The sequence below is a fragment of the Diabrotica virgifera genome, chromosome 8 (assembly GCF_917563875.1).
Source record: "Diabrotica virgifera virgifera chromosome 8, PGI_DIABVI_V3a".
NCBI classification, from domain to species: Eukaryota; Metazoa; Arthropoda; class Insecta; order Coleoptera; family Chrysomelidae; genus Diabrotica; species Diabrotica virgifera.
Window position 1 is genome coordinate 176,171,411 of NC_065450.1, and position 14,149 is coordinate 176,185,559.

The window sequence follows — 14,149 nt, forward strand, 5'->3', positions numbered from 1 at the left end:
TCGGCGCTCAACGTGGGGCCAGTTTTGTTAAATTAGCTAAATATACATACTTCTGTTTGGAATTTATCTTTCAACCAACTTTTCAATTCTCATTCCCTTTACATAAACTCGAGCAAAAGCAGTTTTTAGTTACAGTCGGCTGTAAGAGAAGTCACTCTCATGTTACATAGAGCCGAATCATGCCTTCATGTTCATGATACTTTCTATCGGAGGAAGGGACCAGGTACCTTTATACGAAAAGCACCTCCAAAAGAAGCTGCTCTTTGAGGAGTGACAATGAGAATAAACAACAACAAAACGAGATCTCCGTTTTTGTACTATTTTTCAATAGGCTTTCGACGAATTTTTAGCTCATTTACATCGTTTCTTCATCATATGATTGTTTTTTTTTTGTTTCTTTGTTTTTCATTTTCTAAAGTCGTTTTTGTGCGATAGAATCATGAAAAATAATTCCATATTGTGCTAAGTTTCCCTGACTACATCTTTTCTCTTATAACAACAGCTTCATTCCTTACTCTTGTCTTTCTCTTTCTTTCATATTTCCGTTTCCTTGTTTGCAGTTTTTAAACTGACACCAACCACCTTGGCAACATCTCTTTTGTCATTGATATCAGCAAAATCTCAATAATTCTAAAAACCAACACAAATTCAACATTTCTCTAGATCTGCATTACTCATTAACTGTCAGTACCACCTGCTCACTGGCAGAGTTGCTAGCTGCAAAAAAGCTAAACTATGGAAAATACGATGTGTTCAGATTATAATACAACATAGATCTAAATCTAAATATATTTGATTTTAAAAAAATATTATCAAAAAATCTTTATTATTACTGATACAAAAAATCCGAAAATTGGTTTCAAGATATGAAAATGTCATTATTCTGTAATACATAAATTGTAGTTCTAATTGTTTTTTCATCCATCACAATTGCCAGACTTAGCTCCTAGGGACCATAAGTTTCAAATCTAAAAAATGGGTTTATATTTTTAAGAGTATGTATTTGCTTTGCCTTTGTGCTCCCAACTATTGTTTTTTAATTTCCAATCGATTTCCTTTTGATATGATGTTTTTTTCTAAATATATTATTGCAGTAGATAGTAAAGATAGTTTACTGGCCAAATACCATTAAGAACAACCAATACACCACGCACAAGATCACAAAATCAAACAATGTTAATAACTGGTAATAAGGAACTTGCATAAAATTTTAAATTCGAAAAAAATTTTATAAATCACAACAGAACATAATTTAAAACATGTATCAAAGATTAAAAAGTTTTGTTTGGCTTTCGTTTGGTCCCTAAAGATGATTAAAAATTCAAATTAAAACAGGTGGCTCAAAACGCGTCGTGACGTCATTCGTTTAAATTATGTTTACATTCTTCCAAAAAAGTAAACAGAATTTAAAATTAGACATTATAAACGTCAGTAGAAAATACAGTTATGTAACCTCACAAGTGTTTTTGATCGTTTGAACTATTTTAAATTGACTAAAGGTTCTCTAAACCAAGGCCAGAAAACAAAAAAAAAATATATAGATTTTAAATTTGTACTTGTTATTATGAGGTTTTAAGGCGTGAAATTTTGGAAATCTTATTTATAAAGGAAACTGAATATTATTATGCAATAAAAAATGTGCAAGTTCCCTATTAGGTTTGGCATTCGTTTTGACACTGACACTATTACATGACATTTAAAATAGTTCAAACGATCAAAAACACTTGTGAGGTTACATAAATGTATTTTCTACTGACGTTTATAATGTCTAATTTTAAATTTTGTTTACTTTTTTGGAAGAATGTAAACATAATTTAAACGAATGACGTCACGACGCATTTGGGCCACCTGTTTTAATTTGAATTTTTAATCATCTTTAGGGGCCAAATGAAAGCCAAACAAAACTTTTTAATACTTGATACATGTTTTAAATTATGTTCTGTTGTGATTTATAACATTTTTTTCGAATTTAAAATTTTATGCAAGTTCCGTATTGGATTTACTAGAACAAAAATTTATTAGAACCCATAAAAATGTAGCCCGTTGTAACAAATTTGTATCAGTATATTACATTTTAGATACAATAATAATAATTGGATATACAGATAGCGCCACCCTACTAGATACATGGGTAGGTACCTAATTGCTATGCTTATGGGCTAACCCGGTCAGTTCTTAGATGTGACTTACATCCCTGTCATGTTACTGTCAAGAAACTATTCAAAATAATTGTTTTCCCGTACAAAAAATACATTAATTAATAGTATTATTACTCTGCTTTAAAATAACTTTATTCAAACACCAAGAATATTACAATACTTTGACTTTTAAAACTTTAACAAAATGACAACTATAAACGTCAAAATTAGGATCTATTGTTTGTCAACTTTCTATGTTAATATTCAGTTTCTATACATTTTCTGACGTTCTTAACGTCACTAGACATAAAAATAAACATTGGAACAAGTGAAGGGTCCAGGACTGTAATAGCTCAATGTTCCTATATATATATCTAGTAGGGTGGCGCTTACTGTACTTATTGCAGTATTTATCTGGTAGATAAGTAGCAAACAATGATAATAAAACAGAAATAGCGCAGATTTTATTTTTCAAATTGCATTTAATTGGTTAAGACAAGTTAACCAACTGTAAAAATTGCAGGTCGATTGTTAATGGTTATTTAACTTTGTGAATTATGTAAAGCAATTAGTATTTTCTGCTAAATTAAATAAAAATGGCGTAAACAAAAAAGAATAACATATTATAGTAGTATATACATATTCTCATCATACATTGTGACCCCAAAAAGTTTTAAACAAAACTCTTATGATCATAACTATAATATATTAGATTTATTAGTGGGCCTATAACACTGCCTTGTGGTACACCAGCTCTTGCATATTATTTGAAACATTTTATCGCGTATACATTGGATACGTGAACCGTTTTGTAAAGAGTTGTATCAGCTTGTGTGGAATTTGATAAATTTTGATTTTTATGATCAGACTATGTATATGTGCTTACTTCTTGGTGATGTAAAATTAGAAGTTCGATTTTCTAATTAAAAAATGTGTTCTAGAAGTATATTATATTGAAGTATCTTGTTTAATAATCGCTATTAATGGCTCAAATTGAACATGAAATTTGGGGTTATTATATTGTTACGATATTTACAATATTTTATTTTTAAAGTTCATTTGACAATTTTATAATAATTTTACTTTGGTGGCGTAAAACAACAAATATCGTAACAATATATAGATATATAGAGCCGTTGAAAAAAAATCTAATTAAACTGATTTTTGCAATAAAAATTAAGTGGTTTTAGATTGTGGCCATTTTCGAAGAGCCTAACTCTTTCATAGCACTTTCATGACCTAACTTGCTATTTACTGTATTTATAAAACAGGACACCGCACTCATCTTATGAAAAATTATAATGTCACTCAAATTCAATAAAATCTACATGAATAGATTCGTCTCTAAATTACAATAATTTCATATTATTGCGCCAACTCTGAATTTTGAATAATAACGGCGTAGATTGTAATTAAAGTTTATGGAAATGACATTTTTAAAGTCCATAAAATTGTTATATGTAAATTCCACAATCTCTATTAATTAGGATTGTTTTCGATGGCTTGGTATTTCCATTGTTAATAAGGGTTGTGTTAATATTATATATTTACATATCTGAAGGCACTAAAAGATAATGTATTGCGATAACCTTGAGAGGGTCTGTAGTTATACAGACTACACTCTCTTGTAATCTGAGTAACAGAATATAGGAGGACAATATGATATCTTACTTAATATAGGGGCGTAATATAGAGGAGAATGCATACGTAGTTGGGTTGTGCATTAATAATATATTAAGAGTTTTTATTCCTGAAAGTCAATAACACTTGAAATGTCCTTTTATGCGCTTAAAACGTGTGCCCTCTTCTCTAATAAATAAGATAACCTGTTTTTATTAACTTTATCGTAAAATTCTACGTTAAAACATGATTGATTTGTGTATTGTTTAGAGATATAATTAATATACTGGATGTAGTAGTCCCAGAATTTCAGCTTCTTTTAAAAACGGTTACTTTACTTGTCCTTACATCTGATTTATAGGATTTCAGCTGAATATCCGGTTATGTCACACATGAGTGCTCCAAATCTTGAAATGTACACTTGGTGAGGAAATGTTTTTGCATGTGATATGTTCCATATTTGGTATTTCCCAAAAAACCCCTCATTCTTACTTACTTACTTAATCCAGAACTCGTCTACATTTCGGTGTGAGTTATTACGGAGTTAGGTTCTCCGTCGTTTTCTTCCACATTTCCTTCTATCCATGGCCAATGCTTTTGTTTCCTCCCATTTTATTCCTCTTTTGTCGGCCGCTTCCCTCACTTCTTCTGTCCACGTGTTTCTTGGTCTTCCTCTCTTCTTTCTTCCCATATTTCTCGCTTCATATATCTATCTTACTATTTTTCTTCTCCTCTTCTCAGTATATGTCCGAGCCATCTAAGTTGTCCTTGTTCGATTGTTGTTGTAATTGGGTGTATTTTCAAATTTTCTCTAAAGATTTGATTTCTAATTTTGTCTTTCCTTGTTTTTCCCTCTATTGTTCTCAAAAATCTCATTTCTGTGCTTATTAGTCTATTCTTTTGCCTTTTTGTTAATGCCCAACATTCACAGGCATAGGTTACGGTGGGCTTCACAATCTTTTTTACTATTTCCGTTTTTATATTCTTAGGTATTTCTTTCTTTTTTAAAAAGTTACTCTTAATAATATTGTACAGCTTACCAGTCTTTGCAATTCTTTCATTTATCTCATCTTCTAATTTTCCATCCCGGCTTATGATTACCCCCAAATACTTATATCTTTCTAACTGTTCAAGTTGCTTGCCATCTACTTCTATTTTATGTTTTCCTTTTTGTCTTCCAATTATTATTGTTTTTGATTTTTCTTTGTTTATTTTCATGTTTCTGATTTTTAGCTCTTCATACAATATGTTTATATTTTCTTGTAATTGTTTTTCTCACTCCCCAATGATCACGAGGTCGTCTGCGTAGCATAGCTCTGTTATTTGTATCATTCTCAACTTCCATTATCCTACATTATATTTTCTCCATTTGTGTTTGCATTTTTTTTTTATTACTTCATCTAGTACTAGGTTAAAGAGTAGTGGGCTCAGGACACAACCCTGTTTTAATCCAATGTTGCTGTCGAATACTTTTGATTTTTCATTTCTTGTCCTTACATAGCTTTTCGTTTTTTCGTATAAACTCTGGATGCATCCTATTAGATCTTCTCTAGTAGTTTTTATCATTCTTAATCTATGATTTTCTACGTTTTAGAGACTAGCCGATTTATTGAACCTGAGGAAGAGTGAAATTTTCGGATGGCCTAACCTACACTCTTTCAAGAAAGCCTTTCCTTTATTTCAGTCGTTTTCGCAGTGTTTGAGATTTAAATAGGACCTGTCACAATAAATAGGCTACCACAGCACGGCCTCATTGATGAAGATGCCCCATTGGTGTGTTATTTCTTATGGGAAAACCTCAAAAATGGCTAAGGTTTAAAAAGTAAATTGACCTTAGCAATTTTTGACGTTTTCTCGTAAAAACATTAAGAGCCCACCACCAATGAAGTTATTCTGTCCTATTTAGTTACGGCTTATCTGCGATTTGTTTAATTTTCTGTACATGTTTTGCAGCATTTTTGCCTGTTGTGGAATCTACAAATCCCGCTGATTTATATAAATATCATCGGATTCTTGCATCCTTATTCTAGTTGCAGGGTTGCAACCCCTACAAGGGGGTTGATATATTGGAAGAAACTAAGTACTCTTATATATTTATTTATTCACTACGTAACAACAGTAACTAGTACTCAGTTGGTTTCCGATGTTAGTTACCTCGTCTGAACGTTACCGAAGTCTGTTTCTGAATCATCTCTCTCATGCTTTTCCTAAGTATAACTAATGTGTATTTGTTTGTTATGATTTCTTATTTACCTAATACGACCGTGAATTATTAACAGCAGCTTGCAGTTCTGTGCGTGCCTTACTTATATAAATATTCAATGCCACCTACTTAGTATAATCAAAACATTGACTAATATATTGTTATTGTAATATTTACTTTAAGAATTTAAAAATTAAACCGATATATTATTTAATAATGGATTAACCTTTAACTACCCGCGCATCAAGTTAACTACAACACGCGTGTTGTAGTTAACTACACGCGTCAACATAACTACACGCGTGGCGTACTTTATGCGCCACAAGAAAATACACTTGAAAACAGCGGATTTCTTTAGTTTTTTTTTAATACACTTAGTTCTTTGTTATAAACCTTATTCGGCATCAGCGAATACATACTAGGAGTTCCTTCTCAGTAAGCCAAAATTGCTAATAAAAAAATTTTTGAAATGTGATTTTTTACATGAGAAAAAGTATTGTTTATAAAGAAAAATATATTTTGTGCCATGATGACTAAAAAACAGTTGAAAGATGTACTTATATTACTATAATCGTGGCGTATATTGTCCACCACCAGAAACAACAAATAATAAACTGTAAATTACGATCTTCCCAGAACGCCGATTATAACGAAACTCAAGTGTACAGCACATTCCAGTGATAGGGTAGATAGTTAAACAAGGTCAAAAATTAAATTTTTAAATATATTTGCAGTAGAATTCTTATATCTGGCGTACAAAATACGCCAGCGCGTGTAGTTAAAGGTTAAATACTCTTATTTTCTGGATGCTTATTTAAATCTCTTGCATCCTGTTTTCACTCTTCATGTATTAGTCAGCGCCATATCCACTTATCTGTAGATCTTCCACTGGTGTGGACAGATCCGTTCCAAATAGAACATACGTATTTCTGCTTCAACGTATCATCATCATCATGGCATCCACACTCCTAGCGGAGTGATTGCGGCCCTCTTTGGGCTCTTCCGATTCGTTTATCTTCTTCTTCTTCTTCTTCTTGACTGGCTTTACAACTCGGGGTGAGTCTTCGCCGCATCCACTATGGCCCTCCATCGTCTGCGATCTTGCGCTTCGATTTGCCATTGTTGTACCCCAATCCTAGATAGATCGGTTTCAACATCATCCTTCCATCTTTTTCTGGGACGGCCTACTGATCTTCTACCGTCTGGTCTCTCGAAGAACACTGTCTTTAGCACTCTGTCTTCCTCTGATCTTACTACATGACCTGCCCATCTTATCCGATTAGCTTTTATATGTCTGACGATGTTTTCAGTACCATATAGAGTCACCAATTCAGCATTGCGACGCCTTCTCCACTCTCCTGTCAATTCATCTCTTTGAGGACCAAATATCATTCTGAGGACTTTTCTTTCAAATATCAGCAATTTATTTATTTCTCGCTGATGTAGAGTCCATGTTTCACTCCCAAATGTAACAACTGGGCGAATAATTGACATGTACAGTCTTAATTTAGATTGTCTTTTCAGCAGCTTAGATCTTAATAATGATGATAGGGAGTATAATGCTCTATTTCCCGCAGCTATTCTTGCTGAGACCTCTTTTTCTATGTGATTGTCCTCTGTGATTACTGCTCCCAGATATTTAAACTCTTTTACTACTTCAAAGTTGTGGTCATTAATAGTTACGTTCTGCCTAACTCTTGGTCTTGGATTTTTGGTCACCAGCATATATTTCGTCTTCTCTTCATTTATTCGAAGGCCCAGGTTACCTGTTTCCTCCTCGAGCTGTGAAAACACATCTCTTACGTCTCTTGTAGAATGAGCGACTGCATCTAGATCATCGGCAAAGGCCAACAATAGTTTTGATCCTGGATTTGTGAATCCCCCTGTTAGTTCAGACGATATTTTACTTATTGCGTATTCTAAAGCCAAATTGAATAGCAATGGTGATAAAGGGTCTCCTTGTCTAAGCCCTGATGTTATACTAAATGGCATCGATGTTCTGTTTCCTATCTTTACCTGTGCATATGAGTCTGCCACGCACATTTGAGTGAGCTGCACTAATTTTCTTGGTATTCCCATTTCTAGCATTGCTAGCCATAGTCTGCTTCTTTTTATCGAGTCATATGCTTGCTGGAAATCTACGAAGATTTGGTGTACATCTCGGTTGAATTCCCAGTTTTTTTCTAATATTTGTCGGATGGTGAATATTTGATCTATTGTTGACCTTCCACTTCGAAAGCCGCATTGGTAGTCGCCTAGAATATCTTCCGAATACGGAGTGAGTCTCGCTTCCATTCCATTCTCTAGGCATTTTCTGCTGTTACCATACTCTGAGAATAATGTCATACAATTTTTGATGTAAAACGTTTCCTCCTTTTTTTATCAATTCTCCATTTATATCATCATTTCCTGGTGCTTTGTGATTTTTAAGAGATGCTATTGCATTCTTTACTTCTTGGAGTGTTGGTGGTGGTATTTCCACATCTGCAGAATGAAATGTAGTCTCTGATTCCTCCATCTCACTTTCAATATTTAGTAAATTCCGAAAGTATTCCTTCCATCGCTCTACGATTTCTGTTTCCATCATTATCAGTTCACCTACTTCATTTCTCATAGCTTGTGTTACCCCAACATTTCCACCTTGTCTGACTGTCTTCACTTCCCTAAAGAATTTTCTTATTTGATTCCTCTCGCCACTTATATCCATTACTCGTATTGACTGTTCTATGTAGCTTCTCTTTTTAGTTCTGAGTAGTTGCCTTGTCTGTGCCCTCGTGCTGCGAAAATCTGCTTTGTTCTCATCTGTAGGTTTTTGTAGCATTTTCATTCTTTTGTGAGTTTTTGTTTCCAGCATTTCTTCGCATTGTTTGTCAAACCATTGCTGTTTTGGGCGAGTCCTCTTTTTCCCAATGGTTTCTTTCGCTGCTTGTTCTATCACTAATGCCACTCGCTGCCATGCATCTCCTAGGTCTACATTTTGGTCTTCCTCTCCCAGCAATTGAAATCTGTTGCTTATGGCTACTTGGTACTCCAGTTCTTTATTTGGTGTTTGAAGAGCTTCTATGTCCCATCTTTCTCTTTGTTCTTGTTGCTCCATCTTCTGTACTGATATTCGTGTTCTCAACTTTGATTTTACAAGAAAATGATCACTATCGCTGTCAGCTCCTCTCATACTTCGTGTATTAATAATGCTACTAGAGTGTCTTGCATCAATGAGGACATGATCTATTTGGTTACGTGTTCTTCCATCATTTGACACCCATGTGACCTTGTAAATGTCCTTTCTTTCAAATTGGGTGGATTTAATAATCATGTTATTAGATATTGCGAATTGTGTTAGCCGGTGTCCATTATCATTTGTTGTATCGTGTAGGCTATGTTTACCAATTACTTCTCTTAAATAGTCTTCCTTACCTAGTTTAGCATTACAGTCCCCCATTACTATTTTGATGTCATGTTTTGGCGCTGCTTTATACTGTTGGTCTAGTAATTCGTAAAATTCGTCCTTCCTATCTTCTTCGGCATCTTCTGTTGGGGCATAAATTGAGAATATAGTGAGATTGAACCACTTACCTTTAAGTCTAATATAGCAGATACGTTCGTTTATTGGCTTGAAATCTATCACTGCCGTTTTTAATCTTTTTGCAATTACGAATCCACATCCGTATTCATGCCTGTTCTCACTACCCGACCAAAAGACTATAACATCTTCCATTTCTAAATTTCCCGTTGCTGTCCATCTTATTTCCTGTATTGCTGTTATATCCATGTTATATTCTTGCAGTTGTCTAATGGCTCTTGTGGCTATTCCAGGTCTGTACCAACTTAACACATTCCACGTACCTATGCAAATATCCTTATTCCGTTGCATGTGTCGTTTATGTCGAGTATCCGTCTTGTTCCGAGGCAATAGTTTCTGTTTCGTGGCTTCAAAATTTTCATATGTACGGGACGCCGGCCCATAGCACAACCCCCTTTTCGGAGGACCATTTCACCCGCTCTCGTCCGTTCCCGACCCCACTTTCCACCCGGGTTTGATACCGGATCTCCGACGGGGTTGTTCGGTTTAACAGGAGGTACCAGCGTGAAGGTGAGAGTCGGATTTGAGTAGAAGAGGCTAAGTGGAGTAAACTGGAATCAACTCCATATATTCGCATTCTACCCCTTAACCCCCTCGCGGTGAATCAATCCGCATTAACATTTTGGTTTTACAATTGGTTGTGTGACGTGGCATCTGCTACAATTTTTCTCCATTTTTTCCTGTTTTTGCTTATGGTTACCCAATCTCTGACTCCCACCTTCTTAAGGTCCTCGACTATCTGGTTCTCCCATCTAGTTTTGGGTCTTCCTCGTGGTCTGCCTGATACAGGTCTCCATTTGGAAATTTTCTTGATGACGGCTTCTGGATTTTTCCGTTCTATATGTCCCATCCATCTTAGTCTCTGTGCCTTGATAAATCTGATGATGTCTTCTCCTTTCAGAATAGGGAATTCATTATTACCTAAGTTTAGTGGGCCTGCTATCCTCCGAATTATTTTCCTCTCTAGGATCCTCAATCTTTCTTCCTCTTTCTGGGTCGGACACATTACTTCAGCACCATATGTTATTACTGGTCTAGTTGCTGCTTTGTAAATTTTCAGTTTAGTATTCTGAGTAAGCTTCTTATCTTTGAGGAAGTTATTGTATTTCCAGTAGGCTCGGTTTACTGCCTGGATTCTTTTACTGATAACGATGCTTCAACGTATGCGTATCTATATACTTAACTTTAGCGAATCTAGGATCTCGATAAATATCATCATTTTACCTCTTTAATGACAAATGTCATCATGTTTTGAACGTGAATACTGGAAAATATTACATCCATTATATTTTTATATTAATCAAATAATTATTTATTTTCATATTTTCTCAATTTCTATATTTAAGTTTGCCTTTTTAACAAACCTTGTCAATTGAACTAAATAACTTGTACTCTAAAATGCCAATGTATTTATATAAGAAAACTGAAAAACACTTTTTAATAATAATTCAAAGTGCAACAGCTACATACTGCAGCTAGTTCTTCGATGCACGGAAAAAAAGTTAAATTTGCTGGTCGAATGTTCTTTAGTTTTAAATAATTGACACTAACTGCATTGCGTAACTATTCTTATTTATTAAAAAATGTTTTAGCGCTCTAATACAGTGTGAACCATTTGTATAAGCATTTAACACAGTAACTTGTAGCTACAGTTCATTCAAGTCAAGAAAAAGCGTACGAAATACATGTAACAACAACAAATACGTTTGACCATCTTGGTCACATGGGTGTAACAGGTTTGTGTTTCCTCGATTGTATCGTTCAAAATCAGGATTTGTTCAAGTGTGAATCGTTTAGTTGCGCTTTTTCTTGGATGTGAATATAGCTCTCATAAGTTATCATAGCTCTCATAACTATCATGGAGGTGTAGCTCTCCAGTAGTTATCAGTGTACAATGAACAATCAAAATACTAGGTAAATAATATACAGTGATGAGCGCGCTAATAACCGGCAAAATCACGCAAAAGATGGAAAACCTAGAAAAGAGATGAAACTAGTAGAAGTGGAAATTATCGATATAAACGTTTAAATTAACATTACATGACATAGTTTCCCACCTTTAGACGTCTGTGACAGGAGTATTTTATAAAATTCTACTGTCACAGTGACAGTTGTCATTCTCCTCCAAAACGTCTAAAGGTGGGAAACTATGTTATGTAATGTTAATCTAAACGTTTATATCGATAATTTCTACCTCTACTAGTTTCATCTCTTTTCACTTCACAATGTATTATGTTTTCCATCTTTTGTGCTATTTTGCCGGTACTTACTTACTAGGGTGGGCTGAAAAAAATAAATGTTTTTTTTTTCAAGTGCTATACCGCGAAAAACTTGCATATATACTTCATAAATAAAATGCAACTGAGAAAAAAATTATTTTTTCAATATCACGGTAGCGCAATGCAATTAAAATAGTTCGTTTTTTGAAAAAAACTTGGATTTTTAAAATTTTTTCTCCGGTGTAAAAACTTTAAATAATCAATCGCTATAGTGAAAAAACTGTATAATTTGACTTAGAAAACAGAAATACACAATGAACCAGTTTAAAAAACAATGTTTACGGTAGCGCAAACAGCTTTAAATAACGGATAATTACGCTAAAAGGCGCAGTTTACAACACTGCCGTCCTGCGACAGTTTACTCACAATGCCTTTTAATAAAAAGATTTCTTTTAATTTATTTGTTGTTTAAAGTGTGGGGACTGCAAATTAATAATTCAAATTCCTTTTAACATAGTTTATTAGCATCAACTTAAATCATAGCATTACAAATCTTTCATGAAAATTGTTATTGAAAATTCAAAAAGGAATTTTGATTAGTAGAATATATTTCATCACTAAGTCCATAATCATTCTTGTTTAGGAAGTTTGAAGGCTGATTTGCTTTCAAAGCATGGCATAGCTGCTCTTGACTGTAGTGTAGTTCGGATGAGCCCATCTCTTGCTTCAAAACCAACTACTTTTTGTGAAGCGCTGGTTACAAGTTTGATGCATCGTTCAACCGCTTGCGTATGACAAGGAAATTTGTCGAATCTCCATTCAGCTGCGGTGTCCCCAGTGAAGATTTTTGCACGAATTTCTTCGTCGCTGATTCTTCTTAGTAATGGTGGTGGTGACAATGTGGTGGCAGTCCAGTCAATCAGTTCACTGTACTCTGTGGCTTGAAAATTTAATTTGGGTGGATGGAAAGCTCTAATTGACTTTCTTTTGGGTGCTGATGTCCTGGCCTTTATGATTCGTCTCAATCCCAATTCTCTTATGTGAGTTCTTTTATCTACTATCATACTCAACATCAAGTTTTCTGGGTGGGCAAAGTAAGCGTTCCTTTCAATAACGGGGTCTATTACTTGAAGCAGATTTTCAGGCAGGAATCTTGAGGATTTTACAGTTTGAAATATGTGTTCTGGTCCATCAGTTAAGTACTTGCTTTTTTTGATATTGAACCAAACAGGCATGTATGACTTCAGAATAAAATGAACTACGATTTTATGTTCGTCTGATGGATATTCAACACTCACATACAATCTTAGAATCCTGTTAGCCATTGTTAGCCATCTTGCGTGAGAGAGTGGGCCAGGTTCACGGTGAGATAAATCTATGGGACAGATTCCTGATTGTACAGCAGAACTTATGTCCAGTAAATACTGTTGGTCCTTGCTCAATATGCTTCGGTCAATATCTGGAATTTCACACTCCACACTAGCAAATTTCACCAAGGGGAGTTTTTCGCAGTTATTGAGCTCTGTTCCGATAGGTCCTTTAAATGTTGTAGGCCCTGTAGTGTCTCCATCCAAAAACTGGAACAGGTGTCGGAGTGGTAATTCGTTGAAGTGCAAGAGACAAACTGCCCACTGCATTGGCCTTTTCAATTTTTCTTCAATTGTTCGAATTACGCCCCCTTTCCACCCTGTATTTGTAACGGTGCCGTCACATCCAATGACGTCTAAATCATCAAGGGAAAGTCCAGTTTTTTTCAAATAAGTAATTATACTGTCGGCAATGTTTTGAGCAGATCCAGAACAAGGTGTAACATGACCAACATATACAGATCCAGGTTCTTGAATGATAGAATAATGTTCTTCCTTAATCACTCTCCGAAAATGCTTTGAATTTACCTTCTCAATCACAATGGTGTCATCTTTCCTTCCATCAAAATACAATCCTTGAAATGTGTTGAGCTCAGCCTTATTCTGCACCTGCAGTTCTGTGCGGATAACCTTTTTCCCCCTTCGGATTTTATTTTTATCAATAACATTAGAATGTTCAGTTTCAGTTATAATACCAAAATCTTGCAAAAGGCTAGAAGCAATAGCAGCTGTTGCTCTATCAGAAACTCCAAAACGATCACTTGTTAGCGCAGTATTAGTCAATTTAATTCGCATCTGCCATGGTGACTTTACAACAGGTTCAAACTCTTCTTCATCGCTACTATCCTCATTTCTATTTATTTCAGTTGAGTCAAAGTCTTCTATTTGTGTAGGTTCCATAGTTTTTGAGCACGATGGCTGTGACAATGAGTCAACGTTCGACTGACATCTGCTGTACTCAGTGTTTTTTCTTTTTTGTCTTTGAATAATTTTTTTTGACTCCTTCACATCTACGTTACCAA